We start from the raw sequence: 18,568 nt of genomic DNA, 5'->3' as shown, positions 1-18,568 counted from the left end.
ACTGCATGGTGGTAATTCACACGATGACTGGCTTTTATGCTGAGTGTTCAGTTTAAAAGGATGAGTTTATTTGGCAAAAATTCCTCTAACAAACAAATAGTCCTCTTGAAAATCTCAGAGGGAGTAAATGCTTTTTATCTCTATCCCTCTAGAGTGATTCTTTGTCTCCAAGTATTTTCCTTGCTTTCTGCTTGAACTCTGTGGGGGAGCTGATGGGACGTGATGATCCTTGGGGACTTGTGATCTGTTTGGGTTGATCGTTGAACTTAGGTATTTAGCTGGGGGCTGTATTTGTTTGGATGAATTAATTTAAAAGTTGTGCCAATGCAAACACATATCAGGATTTTCATTTTCTAGAACATTAATAAGAGAATGGAAAGTGTATGAAACCAGACTAATTCATATCTTCATTCAAGCAAATACTCAGGTAATATATTTGAGCAAATGCCTTAACACTGAATTTGACGTATACTGAGGGACTGATATTTGGATTCTCCTCACAGTTTGCAAAGCTGCCATAGCACTACGTATATACTCTGAATAACCAAAAAGGACAGGTATTAAGCATATTGAAATAAAATAGAGTTGAAATTGTGCTGCTTCCAACAGCTGCTGCAGCTGTTACAGAACAGGAGGAAATGTTTCTAAGCTATTGCCTTTCCTACCAGCACCAAGAGCTCTGAACTCAATCTGAAGCACTGAAATGAGTCAGTGAGTTCAATAGACTGAAGAGGGGCTGAAATTCTCTGGCTCTGAGTCTAGCCTGGTTAAGCAAGCCAGTGGGAATTCACTGACTTCCATTGACTTGAAGTACAGCACTGAGCACTGAGCTATGGCAAAAAGCAGAATGGATCTCGACGTTTTATTTATCATTGAGCAGATTGTTTTTGTTCTTCTATTTTTCTGTACTTTTCTGACATGACTTTAACCTGCTGTGGGGATCAGATAGCAAAATGCAAAGACAGGTCTTATCAGGCACATCTCACCAGGTCTTTGGCCTGTCCTGCAGAGCATTGCTGCCGAAGGGATGGAGCACACTGCTCACATGCTGCACTGCAGATCCGTGTCTCCCTGCTGTGCTTCTCCCCCATGGAATGGGGATTGCAGCATTGCCTGTCCTTGCAGCTATGGTGAAAGGGTCAGGGAATTTGAGACTATGGTAATCGGTGACAAATAATTGCCTGATATAGACATAGCTTCCCGTCCTCTCATATCCCCTATTTACACAAAGCATTCAAAATACCTTCATTTTTCTCTGTGTTACTCTGGAACATAGTCTGTAGTGTTTATTGACAGAAAAGCAATCATAGCAACAGAATGCTGGAGGAAAATTTGATTATACTTATTTATTACATCAGGATTTTCATTATTTCACGAAAATACAAAGGCTTTCTCACTCTTACTCATACTCAGTTCTTTCTGTATTGAATTCAATTCCTTTCCACTCAGGTACTAGTTTACTGAGCATGCTTCAGCTAAACAGAAGGCCAGAGAGGTCTCAAGTTAATTTACTGCCCTGAAGGTACTCATCCTCATGAGCCATAATACTGACAGAACCCTAAAGCAAAGATGAGTGCCACTTCTGCCACCCCAGCCTTCTCGATGATGAGGCACCTAAACCTCCAGCGAGCACGTTAGGAAAATCAGAGTGAGAGCAATTACCTCCTTACAAGCAGGCAAACAACAGACCCCTGCAAATGAAGATATGGCAGTTTTCTGTGCATTTCAGTTAGGGGAATTTATACTTGCAGCGCAATCCTTTCTGCTTCATCCTCTGGGCTGTAAGGTGACCCAGAGGTTTGCATTTGCCTTGGAAATATTCAAGCCACTTCGTGGAAGTTTTTTTCAAGTTGGAGATTTCATCTTCACTCTTCTTTCATCTTGTGATATTTCTTCTTGCTCTTGCTTCACGATAATTCAAAAGGAAATATTTCCATTGAGTGTCCAAATGCTGTTTTAGTCTGCTAAATTTCACCTGACACAGCTGTGTTCCTCCACATCTGCACAGACAGTGTGCAAGGGCACTCAAAGCACTGAACCGGATCCAAGAGAAGAACCTGACAGCCTGGAAAGGTTTTAGAGGGTGCTGCCAAGTTGTCAGAAAGACTTGGAACAGCTGGGCACCTAAAGTTCAATGCAGAAATGATCGGTGCAGCCCTTAACCCTTGTGCCAGCCTTCTCAAGGGGGGGGGGGGGGGGGGGAGCCCTATGCAAAGTGCAAGGGCTCTTTAGTCCCACAGAACAGCACAAATGTGGTGCCCAGTCCTCTGCACAGAGACAAGAGATCTGGAATGCACTCTCTGTGGTGTCATCCTAATGGAAATTAATGTTAATTAAAGAAAACTTGGTTCCATTTAATTGGAAGCACTTGCTAATTGGGTTGCAGAATTAACCATGTGGGGCAGACTGGCATTTCCCATTCTCTCTTGCTCAAGAGTGGAAACCAATTAGAAGTTGATGACTTTCCACTCTCTCCCGCTGCGCTGTCCATCCTTAGGGACTCACTGCACCAAACTGTTCTCTGTGCTCACTCATCTGCAGAGGGTACAGGGAGCAGAGCTGCTTGGCTGCCTTCTGCCTGGGAAAGCCAAGCAGTGTTGAGACAGCAGCTTTAAGCACAAGCAGAGTGCTGTTACTGCTGTCTCTGGGAGATCCATCAGATAGAGGAGGTATCTTTTTGCTCTGTGCAGAGGCCATCTCCACACGAGCAGAGCCAGGAATTCTTTCCAAGCTCACTGCCAAGAAAGCTGTCATGAGAAGCCAGGACAAACCACAAACATTGATTCTCCTGGGGAACATGAGGGTGGAGAGAAACCGAACCCTTGGAAAGGGCTTTTCTTTTCCGTTATTGTAGATTTGAGTGTGCCAACCTTGATTACAACATTTTTTAAATGACATATCAAATCCTTATGTCCAGAAGCCATTAGCGGAACAGCTCTCAATCTCTTCCAATCACATCATTTTTGAGTCTCAAGCTCTATACTGATGGTTCTGGCCATGATTTTTCTCTCTTGCTCACCTCATCCCCTGGAGCTCAGGTTAAACATGATGTCACTGCCAAGGAGAGAAGATCTCTCCATAGAGGTGAATGGGAGCAAAGAGGCAAAGGTAGGAGCAACAGAGCCACCATCCCTATGGCTGCTCTGGCTCTGGCAATTCTTTATTTTAATTTATTTGTAATGTATCAGAGCACAGACTGGTGAATGTTGGAAGGCAATTCTGAAGGTCACCTGGTCCAACCACCCTGCTCAAGCAGGGACATAGGGCCAGTTTCATTTCTAGAAAGCTAAAATAATTGTTGTCATATAGATCAGAATTCTAAAATCTTTCACCCCTGTTATTCACTAATCTTTCCATTTTCAAATGAAAGTTTTTCATGACAGAGATGTCAAGTATTATTTCTACAAATTGTTGTCTTGTTTTTATAATGTAATACAGGTAAGTAGTACTGGGAACACTAATGTCTCCTTCAGTCTTCATTTCATCAAGCTAAATAAGTCAACCTCTTTCATTCTCCTCTTTTAACATCAGCTTGTGTGTCTTCACCATTTTGTATCTATTCCAATTTGGGTTCAGCCTTTCTGAATTTAAACAACCAGAATTTCACATATGTTTGAAAAGAGGTGTTCTTATTCAATGTGGTATGTTCCCTTCTCACCTGTGAAACATTTCCAGGCTGTGTTTTCACAGATGGGATGAGCCAGCATAGCAGTTCATAGCTGCTGAAAAAGAGAAGCTTGAGCTGGAAGGGACCTTTAAAGGTCACCTAGTCCAATTCCCCTGCAGTGAACAAGGACAAGCACAGCTCAGTCAGGTGCTCAGAGCCCTGTCCAGTCTGACCTTGGATGTCTCTAGGGATGGGGGTTCCATTGGTCCTGTTTGTGTGAGTCTCTTTCTCACATTAACCTAGGGTAATGAAACACAGCATCAGCACTCCTAAGAAAAAAAGGCCAGGTAGGGTGCAGGAGCACCCTATGGGAAAGGAAGATCTGTTGCTCTCTGCTAATCTACTTTAGAGAAACTGTTAGGTCACAGCCTGAACCAGTGATTGAGCACCTGGTGATGGGGCAGCCCTGGGAGCACAGGTGTGAGCAATTCACTTGTGCCACCAGAAAAACATAACCTCATTTAAGGGCTGGCAGCCACAAGGCATACATTTCTATTTGGAGATCCCCTCCTTTTTCAGTATGTTCTGATCCTTGGAAAGGGGGTAAGCGATTCCTTTTCTGTCACTGGATTGAGGCTACTACCTTTCTTGGGTTGAAAGCAACTATGTCTGCTGCTATCTATGCTTATTCCTGCTGACCAGGGAGAAAAAAGGACTCAAGGGTCCAGCCCTTTTCATTCCAGCTCTAGTGAAGTTTAGAACTTTATGGTGCTTTTACTATCCTTGTTAGCTAGCAAAGGGAAACCTTGGTAAAGCTTTGCTGAGAGGCAGACCTACAAGGCAGAGAGCTTCCTGATGTGTTGTTTCATCTTTTCCTACTGTCTACCTCAGAACAGCACCTTATATTACAAGAACTTGCCCTTAGGACAGTGAGTTGGAGAGATACTGCTTACTGTTTCCTTCCCTTAAGTATTTGTCCCTGTTGGAGCCTGCCAGGAGGACTTCAAGTAAAAATGTAGGGTGTTCACAGAAGAAACTTCTCCCTCTTTTGCAGAGGATGTAGCTTGATGTAGTTTTGCCCTGGTTTCAGTTGAAACTGAGCTCATTTTTCCTCTTGGCGTCTGATGTGATGGTGTATTTTGGCCTTGCTAGAAAAAGTGTGTTAATAGTATGCTGATGGTTTGGTTGTTGCTGAGTGACGGGAGCGCAGTAGGACTAGGTGACTTAGTGAGGAAGAGCTATGGCCTTTCTGGTGAAAGACCAGAAAACTGAGGAGTTGTTTAGGGCCAGCTAGTACTTAGGGGCTGGCTGGGTGTTAGTGGGTGGGTGGTGAGCTGTTGTTGGGAGTGGTTCTCTGCTCAGTCAGCAGTGGTGGCAGGTGATGAGACTTTGCATTGTGGAAGTGCATGGGGGGGAGGGAATATATATATGTGTATGTATACATATATATACATATATATCTTTGATGTTATTTTTCTTTTTCCCTCTTCTTTTTCTGTATTTAAAAAATAACTTTTATCTCAGCTCTCAAACTCTACCTTATTTTTCCATTCAATTCTCTCCCTCATTCTACTTATGAGGGGGAAAGTGTGGTGCTGAGCTGCCACTGGGTTAAACTAGAACCATCCTACCAGTAGAGCATCTAACAGCTGCTTTCTGTAGTGATAGGTTTTGCAAGGAGCAAAACAGTGTTGTATTAACAACTCTGTAGCCCTGTAGGTTTGTAGCCTGGCACAGCAAAGAAAAAAGCCAAGCGCAGACAAGGCAGGAAAGTCATACCTTCTGCTGGAAACAAGCACAGATGGCAGCAATGCAATTGAAAGTACTCCAGGGCTCACTCCTGATCCAGTGGACTGTTTGGAACAGAAGAGGTAGCAATCCATGGCATATCCTTGGCCTCCTGTCAAGAAATGATTGATTATCAGAGCTGTGCTGATGGGCCATGACCATCTAAGAGCCATCGCACATTAGGTTCTGCATCAACTTTCAGCCAATTCCAATCAGAATTTCATTTAAGGTGCAGAATTTCTTTTTAGGCTGCTCCTGATCACTCTGGTTTTGTTTGATTCTTAAGCATCCTTTTCCAAGCTACTCACTTTTTTGGTCATTTTTTTCCACCGGCCCAACACAAAAGGGCTTGCAACTTGCAATGAAGTTTGCCAGGTTGTTTCTTCCAATGTTTTGCTTCCAACATGCTCTGTCTTTACCTGTTTGCTGGCAGCTGTACAGAGGTGGAAGATCTTTCAGGCTTGATATTGACTACATTATCAAACTGCCTTTCTGTGCAATTTAAACAATCAAGGAAGGGTGTGCCGAGTAGGCTTCTTCAAATTGCTCTTCCACTTGCTGTAAGCAAGCAGTTCCTCGAAATGCTGTATCTTGTCGTCTTCTAAAAGATCTGCATTCCAACAGCTGCAGGCTTCTCACAAGGCTTTCTGGAGTTATTCAGAGGCAGGGAAGGTAATGTTTAGGCCAGCAGATTTTCTGAACAGACTCTCAACACCAACAGCAGGGGAGGTGAGCACAAAAGTACTGGGTAGCTGAAAAGCGTGCTGACCTCTGTAGTGTGGTGACTGAAAGAGGGGAGAGGAGCAGGCAGGAGTGGTTACTGGTTCTGCAGCAGCTGTGTCAGGAGACACTAGGGTGTCCTGATCAGCCTCACTGGAGGAATTATACTAAATTCATCTTTGTCCCATGCTTTCTCTTTCCCATGTGGCCTGTGAAAGGGCATCCCCTAATGTTGTGCTTGCTTCCTTACAGCTGCAGGTACTATTGCTGCACAAAACAGGTATGACAGTGACTTTTCCAGGAACAAGCACTTCCTTTGTGGGGGAAAGGGAGAGGTGGAAATACAATTCAGAAAGTAGAAAAACTTATTCATTAGTACTTCTGAATAGTTAACTAGTACCCAAGATTAGTTCATGTGAGTGTAACTTTCAGCCTTAATTGACTCACAGTAACAATGAAGCAGGAATAAACCAACAGGATTCATCAGTGTAGCTAAGATCTGAGCCCTCCGTAGCTTCCTTCTCAGCCATCTGGGTGTAAGACCAGCAGAAAAATCAATAGTGAGAGAGCTCTCCTTTTCCACTCGCCCCCTGTGCACAGAAGGTGGGCATGAACCAAGCACACCATGACAGCTCAGGTATGAGCAGTATTACAGGGTGTAATTACTGCTCTCAAGGGTAAGCTGAGCCTCTACACTGACAAAACAAGGAGCCTAGTGATATTAGTCTTCACTGTAAATACTTCAGTTGAACGTCGAAGTTATATGGGAGGAATTTTCACAGAGAGCCTTTCCCTAAGCTTCTCCAAAGCACGCTTTCCCAGTGGTCCTTGCCACAGTGCATCCCTATGAATGCAGAGCTGTTACTCCCTAAATCCCTTTGTGCTAGAGCTAAGGGATGCTGCACGAAGCTTGTAGGGAATGGATTTCTTAGATATACAAGGTGTATCTGTGTGCAGTAAGAGTGAGCTTCTGCAGGTTTATTACCTAACCCAACAATTGTATATTCTGAGGGACTAAGCAGGGAGTGGGCTGCAGAAACTTGCTTGGCACAGGTGTGCTGAAACAGGTGGAGGGTCTGCATGCCCAGCAGGATATTTTTTGTGTTTCTATGGTTATCTGGTGGCCAAAATAAATCAAATACACTTCTTGTGGATAAATATCTAAAGTAGATGATGTATTTTATGGCTGTCAGATTCAGATGGTTTGTTAAATTTAGAGATGATAGATTTATAGCCCAGAAGGGATTATTACAGCATAAGCACAGACCACAGACTTCCCGCTCTCATTTCTGCGTTTGCCTTCTTTAGTGCTATCCATGTTCTCCCTTGAGGAATGAGGCTTTTGTGCACAGCCCCAACATAAGCAGAGATATGCATGCTTTGGGCATGGCCAGCATAATGTCAGAAGATCCAAGGTCCCTGCTCTAGCCCACTTCTAATTAACTTTTTTCCTTCTTAAGCATAATCTAGTTTTCCTCACATCTGCTGGTGAAATGTGCATCTCCCATTGCCATAGCCCTTTCCTGGTCTCCTCTACTTTATTTAGCATTCAGATTTCAGCCACTTTTTTCAGACCTAGTACTTGATGCAGTGCCTGTTCAGTGGGGTGAAATGAGGCACGAGGTGGCAGCTGCAGTCTCTTGCATGGTAGCTGCAGTGCATATGCTGTCATAACTGTTGCTCTGTTGCAGGCTACACAGCCCCTACTTGTTCTGTATCTGCTTTTCCTTTAGCACTGTTTCCACCATACTTTGATGGGATAAGAAACTGATTGAAATGTACCAAACCGTATCATCTTGAGTACTCAGAAAAATCCCCGCAGTTGGTGGGTGGCTGTGGGGGAGGGAGTGATTGATGCAAAATGTCCCCTCTCCCCAGGAGATCTTTCTCCCCCACGCCCATAATCCTACCACTTTGTACTTATATAATATTGTCATCTTATGTGGCACATATGCCATTGATCTGTCACCAGCAGGAAACTCCATTAGAACGTGGAGCAGGTGGCTAAGCTGGGCTGTCTTGACCTCTGTGGCTGCTGCACGGTGGGCTTGTGGCCTCTTTGCACTAAGAGATCCTACTGATTTTTATTTATTTATTTTTGCCTTACCCACTGAGTTGAAGATTCATTGACAGACCATATTAATTTATTAATGGAATCTTATCTAATGATCAAACTGTTTCCAATTAACAAAGAAAAATCCTGTGCAAGGGCATAATATGCTGTTCAGCAAGGAAACTAAAAGCCCTGACCCGGGGCAGCATTTCTAGGAGTGCAGACAGAGGCAGCCTGCAAACACTGCAGATGTTCCTCTGATGTTGCCTCAAGGCAGCTGAGGGGCTGATCAGCCCAAATACATCCAGCAAAAGCCTTATATTTATGTAGCAGCAGTGGGACCATTAAATCACAACAGTGCCCCAGGGCTGGGATCTGACAGGGTAAGGGGAGGGTGCACTGAATGAGAGCATGCAAGGGGTGGTGAGGATGAAGAAAGGAAGTGTGCAGTCACTGTACGACAGGTCAGGGCTGGAAGGGAGAATTAATTCTTGCCTGCTGTTCAGTTTAGTGCAACACCACTGAATTTCAAATAATTTCAGAGAATTTATTGGATAAGAGTACATTGGACTACCAGGAATGGAAACATTTCATTTTAAAATGAGCAGATGATTCTGCTAAGCCAGGCTCATCTTGGTGGTGAGGTAGATGTACCTGGGATACACTTGGGGCCTTGGTGCAGTAGCACAGGGGACTCATTGGTCTTTCTGACCTTAATGGTTCTATAAGATCACCTAGTCTGTCCATCAGCCTGTGTCTGTGGGCTTTATACCATGTCCCTCAGTACCATATCTACCCTTTTCTTGAACCCTTCCAGCAACGGTGACTCCACCACCTCCGTGGGCAGCACGTGCCAATGTATAACCTCTCTTTCTGTGAAGAAATTTCTCCCAACATCCAGCCAGTCATTGATCTCTGGCAGCTGCTCAATAAGCTCACCTCTTAGTTTTCTATCTCCCTTCCTGGATTGTTAGGGTTCCTTGCTCTGACGTGTATTATTCATCTATCCTATTGAGGTTAGCCCATAACTATCAGAAACACCAGGTCTCTATGAAATCAGCCTGCTTTTAAGCAGAAATTCCTCTCTGCTCCAGCACCACTCCCTGCTGTGCTGGAGCTATTCTTACACCCATTTGCACACACAAAGCATGCGCTGCTCATGTTCCTCCCAGCAGGTCCCAGAGGGCAGCAGGAACAGCTGTGTGCCAACTGCCCACAGCCTCCACATCCTGAGTGCATCCCCTCCTCCAAACCTCCAGCACACAATTTCACTGTGTGACTATGCAGCGTGTCACATCATCATATCCAGTACGTGCTTTAGTGAGTCTAGTATATTTCTTGTGTTAAGCTACTGTCTGTGAACTTTTCTCCTTCCCTCCCTCCTTTACAGAATTTTGGATCTGGCCTTTACCTGTGAGGCAGCATCTCTTCAGATTAATTTTTTCCCCACAATACAACAGGGTGCTCAGCACTTGCACTGGATGATGAATGAGAAATTTCCTTCTTGGTTAATGAAAGAAAGAATAAACTTACCCCTTGAGCTTTACTCTCTCATTAGACGTGATGAATTGCAGTGGTAACCAATTTTCAGATGCATAGCATTTGATACAAAGAGGAATCAAAATGTTGAGCTGTAGCTGTAGGTTAGTAAAAGGCTATTTGGCCGTCACACAATGACTGTAATGTTGCTCCTCTAAGGCTATCGATGTGCCAGCACTTGTGTGCACTGGGTATCTTGTGTGGGCACACTTGGATTTCTTTCACCTCCAGTCCTGTTCAAGTTGTACTGTCCTTAATATTCTGTGAGCTAGGCATACTTTACAGATACAAATTTGTAAATACAAATTCAAAGTACATCTAGGCTAACATATAATGTTTGATTTAAGAGTAAATTCAGGAGCAAGACTCAACAGTGAAGCAAAGATGCACTGTGAATTTGGATTTTTAAGGCACAGCACTGACACCTTTTGCATGAGTTCCTATATCCAGAGTAGCAGATCCCAGCTGTTCTCAGGAGCTTCCTCCTAACATTAGGTGATAATTACATCCTCTTGACATTTCAAATGCTTATACCAAAAAAATGTAGTCATCTTTTGACTTCTAGACTAGGAATAGAGGGGGGGAAAAAAAAAATCTGAAAATCTGTTTAGAAACATACTGTAGAATCATAAAATGGCTGGGGTTGCAAGGAACCACAAAGATCATTCAATTGTAATGATCTTTTGTGGACAGGATTGCCAACCACTGAACCAGGCACTAGATCAGATTGCTCAGAGCCTCATCCAACATGGTCTTGAACACCTTCAGGGATAACTTCTATCAGTCTACCCTCTAATGTACGAGGACATGTTTTCAGAGCTTGTAGCTTCTCTTCTGCTGAGCTGTGGGAACCACAAGGTATATCATGTGTTAGAGGAATCCCACCCAGGGATGAGGCAGTCCCACTCTGCTCTCAGCGTTCACAGGATGCAGCTCCCACTGAAGCCATACTAAAGCAATATTTTTAACATGACTTGGAAGAACTGTCATCTCTTCCTGAACTGTCAGATGAGAGTTTGGGTATTTTTAGCAATTAGCTGCATTCAAATGTTCTTGGTGTGATTTGCATGGACAGCAAATGGTTTAATCGATTAGCAGGAAGGGTCAGCTAATCCTCTGGACAAAAGCAATGCTCTCTGTCTTCAAGGCAGATGGAAACCTCCACACTTTGCAGTACAGACTGACTTGCTGGTTTCAGGAGGGGCCATGTTATCCATGGCACTTTGCAGAACTAACACTTCTCCCTTGAGGAAGTCTGACACTAGCTATTAGGCTACCATGGAGTGGCAGGAAGCTCTGATATAGGTGGCAGTGTAGTATGATCACTGCCTCAAAATGGCCCTGATTCTGCTCATATTTGAGTTGCTACTGCACGAGGCACATGCTTTCACTTTAAGCCTGCAGTCAGGGGGCTTGAGCAGACGCTCAAAATTAAACAAGTTGTTCAACAGATTTGTTATAAGTCCTCCATTTGCTTCCCAGCATTTAGTATGCAAAGCAATTTGAGTATGTCTCCTGCTTGATCTGCAAAGCTGGGGAATTATGCAGCTGGGAAAAAAGTGCAAAATATTAATTGCTGGCAATTGGCATCTCTCCTTGATTTCTGCACAGGAGCAAGCCTCAAGCCTGCCAGCTGCAGCACCTCTCTGAATGAGGTGTGAGGCTGTTGGAGGCAATGGCTGCTGGATGTGGCTGCCCCATAGCCCAGAGCCTTGCAGGAAGGGCTGAATGGGAAAATCTCTCTTCAGGCATAAAATCACCTATACTTGCAGAGCTGCACCAAGACAAATCTTTTTCTGTGTCTTGGAGGGGAGGGAAGCATGGTCTGCCTTTTCTGTCTCTTGACAAGCATCTGTGTGAGTCAAGATTTCCTCTGCAAGCCAATGTAGGAACTTTAATGCCTGACATTAAATATTCATTTTCAAAGCTGCATTCAACTGGAAAAAAAGTCAATTAGCGTTTCTTGCAAGGGGAAGAAAAAAAAGTCTATTAGCTAAAGTGGTGACATTTCCTTTTGATAGAAAGCTGGTGTTTCCAAGAGTCTGAGATAAAGGCTAACAGGCAGTAATCAAAGAATGCATGAACTAGGCCTTATGCAATATCTCTTCCATCTGTTCAGCACAGATCCATGTGATCCTTACCATTAAGCACTGAGATTTCACTTCATCCTACAAAAGAAATCTCTTGCAATACGTGAGGAGTGTTATGTCAAGGCCACAATCTTTCTGCCTGGACTTATGGGCACATTCCCCCATAGCTGAGCTAAAATGAAATGTAAAGCTTGTCTTGGCCAAGTGTAAAACTAGTCACCAGTCATAAAAGTAGAACTGAGAGGGTCTTGGCTTCAGCTGGGGTAGTTAACTTTCATCACTGTAGCTGATGTAGTGCTGTATTTTAGACTTACTATGAGAATAATGGAGATAGTGCAGCGATGATTAGCTGTTGCTGAGCAGAGCTTGCACAGAGTCAGACTTGGGCAAGGATCTGCCCAGCCAGTGAGGAGATGGGAACAGCACCAGGATAGCTGACCCAGACTGTCCAAAGGGATGTCCCGTACCATATGACACCACGCTCAGCAATGATACTGAGACGGTTGCTTGGGGGTAGCTAGCTTTGCTCAGGGACTGGCTGGGCATCAGTTGGCTGGTGAGCAATGGCACTGTGTATCACTCGTTTTTGTGGGGTTTTTTCCCTTTTATTTCTTATTAACTGATTGTTGTCTCAACACCTGAGTTTCTTTTTTTTTTTTCCTGATTCTTTCTCCCATCTTTTTGCCCAGAGAGGGGGTAAACTGGTGTGTGGTGCTGAGCTGCCTGCCAACTAATGCACAGCATAGAGCTTGAGAAGGCACTGGACCCTTGTACTCACGTTTGTCTAAAAGATGTGTGGAAAATGCTACGTTGCATCTCAGATGCTGGGCTGGAACTGAGTTTTCCTGGAGAAGTCTGACCATCTGGAGAAGTAGAACCTCTTGTCTCATTGCCAGTAGTGATGCTTTGATTATGCTTGTTAAGTGCGGACAGATAAAGCATTGACCACTGCACCCATTCATTATGGCTTTGTGTTTTTTTTTTTGTTTTTGTTTTTTTTTTTTTTTGGTAGATTCCTAAAAGCAGAGCTGCTTGCAAAACAAATGGAAGAAATTGCTTTCATTGGGCTTCCCTCTTCACCCCTCAGTGAGAACCTCTGGAGTTGTACCATGCAGCTCCATTGCTTCATGCAGCAGTGCTCTGGCTGTGAGTTCCAGTAATCTGACTACCCAGTGAGTATTTTTTTTCTAATGTTCTTTAGAGAAAACACTAATTAGCCTCAATCAAAAGTAAAGAATCTGATGCTTCATCCTCTGGCACTGCATGTTCCTTGATTGAAAAGAGACAAGCTGGTATTTGTGTCTTTCCTCTGTAGAGGAGACAACTCAACGAGAGAACAGGTTTTGCAGAGAAAGTTGCTGGGAGTCAGAAAGTTGTACAGAACTGCTGAGGCCAGGGGCAAGGGGAAGGGAAATGGTTGCAATTTTGGCCTCCCTTCAGAGCAGGCACTGCATAACCTTCATGGGCATGCTGTCTGTTTTTAGCTTGGGGGGAAAAAAAAAAAGGATGGGGTGAGGAACCTTTTACATATCTTTATCAGCCTCCACCACACTGTATTCTGTGCTTGGAAACACAGGCATACATGCTTGTATTCACTCAAATTGAAAGGGATTTTTCTACATAGTTCCACATAAATTGATCTCACACTCATTCCTTTTCTTACAATGTGAACTCGCAAAATGCTGAACAGGCTCGATTCCTGTGAAGGTCACTACATGTGCTCACTACCAGCGGGATTTGTCCCCTTTGCTTTATGCCCATGTAAGTAGTTTATGATTATTTCTCCTTAGCTAACATATTAAAATGCCATATTGCTCCATTTGTTCTTCACCAGGAACATGAGAATTACCACTCCTTCAAGCAAGTGTGGAAATGATTCTTTTTTTTCTTTCCTGTTATTGGGTTTATGAATCTAATGGGCTTCATAAAAGTGTCAGAGATTGGTGCAGATGAAAAGGGACCACTGCAGAACTCTACTCAAATTGAGTCCAGCAACAGTTTGCTCAGGGCCTTGTACAGCTAGTTTTGAATATCTCCAAGGATATAGATCTCACAACCTCCCTGGGCACTCCAACGTTTTGTGATAGTCATATCTGAGATGGTCATTTGTTTTTCTGGTTGGATTTCATGTGTGCTATTAAGAACAGATTCCGTTAGTACAGATTCCCATAAAACTGGTTGCTATAATGTGTGAAAATGAAAGATAGAGTAATGGGCTATAATCCTGTCAAAGTTTTATGGCTTCAAGGTCAGCTCTGAATTTGGCTCATTATGTTGGTCACCTGACGGCACTGACAGAAATGCGGAGTCATGAGAGTGACATCTGTGAAACAAGAGACTTAAAGAACTGAAAGCAAGATGTCTCTTGGGAGCTGTATTCTTAAATATCTGTAGAACTGTAGCAAGGCTCTTCTCTTGCTGAAGCTCACGCTTTCAGTTGCTTGTACCACCTTGACTTCTCTGCAGAGGCAGCAGGCAGTTGTAGAGATCAATGAGGTCCCCCCTCAGCATCCTCTTCTCCGGACTTAATTTATTATTTTTTTTTTTTTATCTCAGTCACTCCTCATAACTCTTATTTTCTAGTCCCTTCACCTGCCTCATTGCTCTTCCATGTGGCTGGGATAACCGCTAGTAAATAAAAATGACTTTGTTTTACCCCCAGGCCATCACTGACACCTGCCCTTGCAGTCTCTGCCCCCACACACCAAGCATTGCAGACCAGCACAGCCATATCCGCACTCCCTCTGAGCAGCTGCGTGCTCACAAGGGTTGTGGAGTATCTGCTGGGGCTGCTTTGCATCAACGTCCTCCTGGCCAGGGTGCTGTGAGCTCCAACGTGTCAAGTAGCCAAGATGGAGCAGCAGTGTGAAAGATGCACTATACGAGAGCTGTTATAAACCAAAGTGCTGCTATATGTATTTTTTACTTTGTCCCAAGAAGCATACACTGTCATCTTTTGGTCTATTTTGGTTCCTGAGGATGTGAATAGAATTATGACGCAGGGTAACTAATTAAGACTAGTTGCAGGATGATTAAATTAAGCAGCATTTTTCTTTGGAAGAACCATGAGCATTTCATGCCTTAGATAAGTGATTTCCATATGCTTTCCCTTGGCTAGGAAATGCAAGTTGCTTGCTACATCCCTGCTGACTTTGGTTGCTGAATTCTTGATGTTAGAGATAATGAAAACTATCATATCCCATGCTCTCCTACAGACTTTCTGTTCAGTGTGGAGTCTGAGCATTTCCTCCCATCAGCAGTAATGATAATGGGTCTCACTTAATGAGCAGTCACTAAGATAAATGTACGCATGACAACAAATTAGCTTATATATATATATATCCATATAGCTATGGATGCAACCCTGAAAGAAAATTACCACAGGACCCCAGAATCTCTCCTGGTGGTCTTCGATTTCTTGGTCCCTTAATGAAAAAGGAGGATTATCACCTTAGTCAGGAGTGATCCCTGCAATTGGCTCATTCTTTAAAGAGATACTGTAAAGAAGGGCCGTGCTTTCCAAAAGCAGTTTCTGAAATGTAACTGTAGACCACAGGATTGCATTGATGCAGCAGCTTGGCTATGACCTGAGGAGGCTGAGAATAGCACTGGGGCCTCTGCCAAAACTGAGCCTCATCTCATCTCTCGGGCATGCAGGGATAACTCTCTTATTCAGACAAAGCAAAAGCAGGACAAGGCAAACTACCTGTAAACAAGCGCCAGTGTGCAAATGTGGAGCCATCCACTTTGATAAATGCTGTAATGGTATCCCTGCAGCAGCTGCTGCTTCCAGTGCATCTGGGCAGGCAAGAGCTGCTTGTCCTCTGCATCACCCCTACAGTGCCAAACCATGGTCAGCAGTGTTGCAGGAAGTCAGGGCCACACGATCTCACTACAGGTCACTTAAAGTTGGTTTTATCTGTAAGTAGCTCCTGTCAGCCTTAACATGTGCAAAGCCTTATGGAAGAAGTGCCTGGTCTCAGCCCATTTGCAGAGAGGATGTGTTCCCTTTGCAGCACCAACCAAAATGGCCAGCTCTGGCTGCATGCATCCTCAGCACAGAGATGATATGCTTCCCTCTCACCCAACAGGAGGTCAGCATGCCGTGGAATAAGACGTGGGTGGCAAAACTTGCCCTTGACTGCCCTCATGCCATTTTTCTTGGCATAAGGTGACTTCAGTTTCCAGGGTTGCTAATCCACTGTAAAGTTCACCTCGTAGCTGGAGGGAGAGCTGCAGCTTTACTTAGAATCGACATATTGCTGTGAAATGTGTTGCTTTTGGCTAATGTACTTATCAATGAGTTGTTACTCTTGTTTCTTTCTCTAATTTATGTCATTGCTGCACGGCACACTTTAACTTTCTGGTGTGCTTTGTGCAGTTTGTCTACAAGCACAGAGCAGATGAATGCAACCTGATAATAGTTGGTTTGCACTCATTAGAGCAGCACTGGAGGGTTTGCGCTCAGTGCGGACAATGTTTTGAGATTAGGAAAGCAGAGATCAGGGCTCTTGGGGTCTGCTTCCAGCCCTCCCTCTCTGTCTGATCATTACCAATTACACACAGTGTAAATGGGATCTTAACCAGATCCCTGAAAAAATGTGAGACATCTGAATTAAGTGGCTTAATTTGTTTTGGTAGATTTGTGAATACATCAGATGCCCAGAAAGGTTTGTGTCTGAAGGCAACTGGGAATGAGGCAGAGCCTATAAGGGGGGCAATGAGGATGTGGCTGCCAGCATAACAAGAGTCACCTCCTCACCAAGGGCCAAGTGTGGTGAATTATGGGGTATCTTCCACTTCCACTGCTCATTAGTTGTACTTAAGAATTAGTGGAATTTGCCATGTAATGGATGCTCAAAGGACAGAAATCAAATCCTGCTGCTCACCTGAGCAGAACTGCGGAGTATCTGGACAAATGTAAGTCCAGCCTTCGCCTGATAAAAAGAGGTGGTGGAATAAAGTCATAGAATCATTAAAGTTGGAGAAGACCACCAGGATCATTGTATGCAACCATCACCACCTGGTGAAAAAAGGTGCTTGGGAACTTAAGTGGGGACACAAGCTTCTGAAGAGCATCCAAATAAAAAAGCAGATGGCCCAGGAAAGAGTATTCCATAGCTTTGCCCAGGGCTGACCAAATGGATACAGGATGACCCAGATTAGGAGACCTGCATTCTGCTTTTTGCCTGGAGATGGTTTTCCTGCTCATGTCAACAGGCAGCAGAAATCAAGGAAGGGCCACAGGTGCCTACTTGGCCAGTGCTCATCCACCTCCAGCTCACCACGCTGAGCATTGCAAAGGAAGGCTCCCCAGCAAGACTTACAATCATGTCTTCCCTCTATTACGTCTCCTCATGATCATCATTAATTAGATATGAATATAACCTTCAAAGTCCAATGTGTTACATCCCTTTTAATGTTTGCAATTAGGAGAACTCTAAATAATTTTTCAGCATTGCTTTGCCGCAACGCCTGCCTCTGGCTGTAGACTCCATGGTTTAATTAACCTGCCATAAGAACAAATTTCCTCTTACCCTTTTTTAATTTCCCACTCTCTAATTTCATCAAATAGTCATTTGTGTCTCAGTTGCCACATGGGGACTGTAAAACAAGGATGGTAGCACAGTATTTCTACCCGGGGGTAATGTCAGTGCAAATAACCTCAGTTCCTGGCAAGCATTCAGATGCTAACTATGGCAAGTACTGTGGCTGTGCTGAGCTCTCTGATACAGACCTTAGACTGTGATCTTCCCCAGATGTGCAAGTCACACCCCTGTTATGTTGCCACTGAATTACTGAGATGAGGCTGCTCACTGAAGTTCTCAGTTGGTTTGAAATATTGCTTCTCCTCCACCAACCACTCCTTCCTCGCCTCTTCCCACATCCATTTTCCCATGCATCTGGAATGCTAAAAAAACAGAAGCTTATTTAAAGAAGCTTTCTAAAAAGGGGGGAAACCATCAGAGCTGCTTCCCAGAGAGTTCTGTGCTGGACTGTAATGCAAAATTGTTCAGGACTGCTGAGGAGGAATCATAGATCCATTAAGGTTGGAAAAGAGCACTAGGAGCATCATATCCAACCATTAATGTGTCACCACTAACCAAGTCTCTCAGTGCCAGTCAGCTCTAGGCATCAAAACCCCACCCTTGCACAGGAGCCACAGTAGGAGATACATTCTCTCCCAGACAGTAGGATAATCCCTTTCATTTCTTCTGTGGCAAGAAAATATGACACTCAGATGTGGGTGCATAGTTTTGCATCCCATTCCCATTGGAGTGGTCTGGGGGTTGATCACTTGCACAAATTGAGAAGGCACATCTGAGTCATAGTCACTTGTTGCACCTAGTCAGCTGCCTAAATGCAAACAGGATCATACCAGCTATAGCAACTGTGTGCAGCACCATGGAAGAAACAAATCATTCATATGGACAGCTCTGAAAGGGTTTTTTGTACAAATTTCTCAATTAGTGCTAAATTGTCTCCCCCGGCAACAAATCCAGACCTGAATAAGAACAGTTCTGGCTCCCCTACAGTATATATACAGTAGTGTTCCAACATTTTCTCACTCTGTATGAGATGCTTCACAGGGTGGAAAACTTGTCAGAAGGCATCTTTGCATATCTAAGAAATGGAGATCAGTGCAGCACAGTATGGAGGATTTAGTGCTCAAGGCACTGTCAGCACAATGTAAGGGGAAGCACTTGGTTCTGTTTCAACAGGGAGCTGTGTTATGGCTTCCTGGGACCTGCACTTGCAGAATGCAGGTAG

The 18,568-nt window shown here is 44.0% G+C and overlaps 1 long non-coding RNA gene across 1 annotated transcript; it reads left to right on the top strand.

Annotated features, from left to right (window-relative positions):
• The first annotated feature begins 4,158 nt into the window (after nucleotides 1–4,158).
• LOC125689856 (uncharacterized) lies at nucleotides 4,159–16,039 on the top strand. Its single transcript, XR_007375432.1, has 4 exons — nucleotides 4,159–4,210; nucleotides 12,810–12,969; nucleotides 13,488–13,558; nucleotides 14,460–16,039. It is a non-coding gene; the product is annotated as an uncharacterized LOC125689856 (long non-coding RNA).
• The last annotated feature ends 2,529 nt before the right edge of the window (nucleotides 16,040–18,568 follow it).

The sequence above is a fragment of the Lagopus muta genome, chromosome 2, assembly GCF_023343835.1.
Source record: "Lagopus muta isolate bLagMut1 chromosome 2, bLagMut1 primary, whole genome shotgun sequence".
NCBI classification, from domain to species: Eukaryota; Metazoa; Chordata; class Aves; order Galliformes; family Phasianidae; genus Lagopus; species Lagopus muta.
Note: the sequence above shows the minus strand (reverse complement) of the source record. Positions and strands in the feature narration are given on the sequence as shown.